General features: G+C 52.5%; 1 long non-coding RNA gene across 1 annotated transcript; it reads left to right on the forward strand.

The window, feature by feature from the left end:
- Positions 1-14: 14 nt before the first annotated feature.
- On the forward strand, positions 15-2,590 carry LOC107182334. Its single transcript, XR_001513059.1, has 2 exons — positions 15-283; positions 2,139-2,590. It is a non-coding gene; the product is annotated as an uncharacterized LOC107182334 (long non-coding RNA).
- Positions 2,591-2,846: the final 256 nt, after the last annotated feature.

A 2,846-nucleotide genomic window follows, 5' to 3' on the forward strand; every position in this document is an offset into this window, starting at 1 on the left:
GTACCCTGGCTGCAGCCCAGCCTCTCCCCTGGACAGTCTCATGATCTCCCCTCATTCCAGCTTGATCTCCTGTCCCCAAATTTTAAAAACAGGCACTCTGGGGTGTCGACCTGACTCTGCAGACACACCACATGGGCCACCAGATTACAGTCAGCAAGGGAAGGTGTTCCCGTGTTCTAGCTGGATGAGCAGCGGGTGCTAAGACAGGGATGCCTGGAGTTGGTCCCTGGAAGGCCTGAAGCGGCGGTGCCCTCCTGGTGGTGAGGGGACACTTGGGCTGGCGGTGAGCAGAGGTTTGCTGTGGGGACAAAGCACCACGAGGTGGGAAGGGGAGGAAGGGGGAGAGCCGAGGGCTGCCTGTGGAGGCCGGAGGTCAGGGAAGTAGCCGTCAGAGTGTCCTTTCCACGGAATGTTCCGTTCCTCTCCTTCCAGCGCCTGATGTCCGCTCTGCGTTCCGAAGCTTGCCTCTCACGGAATCACCCTGCCGGCGAGTCTTAGCGCTTCCCCACGACCACAGAGCTCCTCCATCGCGTGAAAGGCTCGCTCTGCCCGCCTCCACCCTCTCAGCCCCCAGGTGCAGCCCTCAATGCAACAGGGGCCGAATGTGTTTCGTGGACTCGGCAGGTCCTGGTGGCTCAGGACGGCGCAAAAGAAGTGTCTCCAAGCAAAATCGACCCAGTTTTCAAGGGAAGACAGAAGTCAACCTTGGAGACCTCCAAATGAAAACAGGATTTGGTTCAGCATCGAAGGACCTTACTAAGAAGTGCTCTGACAAGCTGGAATGTTGTGGAAATGAAGTGGAGAAGATAACTGAAGAAATATGATGCAAAACAATTGAGCTTGGCACAGGAAATGAAAATGGTAAGACAACAGGAGTGGCTATAATTGAGGTATTTTTACCTCCATGAAAAGACAGAAGAACCTCTTGGAAAACCAACTACACATCACCAGCAGAGACCTAAGGTCTGAAATAGCCAAAACCTTTGAATTTCAGAAAATTATGTCAAAATTGTCATATACAGTGGGGCCTTGACTTACGAGTTTAATTCGTTCTGTCACGGAGCTCGTAACTCAGATTACTCGTATGTCAAATCATTAAAGTGAACGAGTGAGACACGTAATGCTGGGCTGATGTTGTGGCGTTCACTGTGACGTTCGCTGTGCCAGCTAGTGATGGGGTATCTGAAGCTGGCTCATAACCCAAATTTTAGCTCGCAACTCAAAGCAAAAAATCAGCCGAGAGACGGCTCGTATTTCAAAAAACTAATTAGTCAGGACACTCATAAGTCAAGGCCCCACTGTATGAGAAACAACTTCAACTATGTATGTTATGGAAAAATGTGCAGAATTTTAAAATAGAGTTAATCCTATATAATAAAAGGGTAATATGCAAATCGACCTAATGGTGGAAAGACCAGTCACTATGACATGCACTGACCACCAGGGGGCAGACACTAAATGCAGGAGCTGCCCCCTGGTGATCAGTGTGCTGCTAGGGGTGCAGGGTGGGGTGCTGCTGCTCAGCCAGAAGCCGGGCATGTCTGGGAGTCAAGACAAGTTTGCCAAGTTTCAGACCAGGCTCATCTACCCCAGCTGTGGAGGGTGGTCAGCTGGTCTGGGTTCTTGGCTGACTATTCTGGTGAGTGACCCCTGTCACCTGCCCAGCTATGGTCCCCAGCCAAGCTGGCCGTGCCCTTACTTGGGGGCAGATGTGCTGAGCGAAAGCAGATGGAGCCCTCAACACCCGTGGCAGCCGCTGGGGTCACAGAGTTGGGGGTGTGATGGAGGCAGTGGCCAGGCCTTCCTGTTGCCTCGGCGACTGATGTACTATCTGCCCCAGGACTGTGGCCGGCCCCATCGAGGGCAAGCACAGGGCCAGGTGCAGGAGCTGAGGAGCCACCAGGTGCAGCTGGAGTGGCCCTGGAGGCAGCAGGTGTCCCCGGGACAGGACAGGGACTCAGCTCCAGCAGTGCCAGGTGTGTGGGGGGTGCGCACTCCCAGTTCCTGCTCACGGGGCCTGGAGACCCTGTGAGTAAGGCTGAGGCAAAAGTGTGTTTTTGTGACTTTGATCTGGGAGCTGGCAGGGAAGTAGCCATCAGAGTGTCCTTTCCACGAATGTTCCGTTCCCCTCCTTCCAGCGCCTGCTGTCCGCTCTGCGCTCCGAAGCTTGCCTCTCACGGAATCACCCTGCCGGCGAGTCTTAGCGCTTCCCCACGACCACAGAGCTCCTCCATCGCGTGAAAGGCTCGCTCTGCCCGCCTCCACCCTCTCAGCCCCCAGGTGCAGCCCTCAATGCAACAGGGGCCGAATGTGTTTCGTGGACTCGGCAGGTCCTGGTGGCTCAGGACGGCGCAAAAGAAGTGTCTCCAAGCAAAATTGACCCAGTTTTCAAGGGAAGACAAGTCAACCCTGGAAACCTCCAAACAGATGAAAACAGAATTTGGTTCAGCATTGAAGGACCTTACTAAGAAGTGCTCTGACAAGCTGGAATGTTGTGGAAATGAAGTGGAGAAGATAACTGAAGAAATATGATGCAAAACAATTGAGCTTGGCACAGGAAATGAAAATGGTAAGACAGCAGGAGTGGCTATAATTGAGGTATTTGTACCTCCATGAAAAGACAGAAGAACCTCTTGGAAAACCAACTACACATCACCAGCAGAGACCTGAGGTCTGAAATAGCCAAAACCTTTGAATTTCAGAAAATTACGTCAAAATTGTCATATACGGTGGGGCCTTGACTTGCGAGTTTAATTCGTTCCGTGACGGAGCTCGTAACTCAGATTACTCCTACGTCAAATCATTAAAGTGTACGAGTGAGACACGTGATGCTGGGCTGATGTTGT

Source organism: Myotis davidii, unplaced genomic scaffold (genome assembly GCF_000327345.1).
Source record: "Myotis davidii unplaced genomic scaffold, ASM32734v1 scaffold936, whole genome shotgun sequence".
Classification (NCBI taxonomy): Eukaryota; Metazoa; Chordata; class Mammalia; order Chiroptera; family Vespertilionidae; genus Myotis; species Myotis davidii.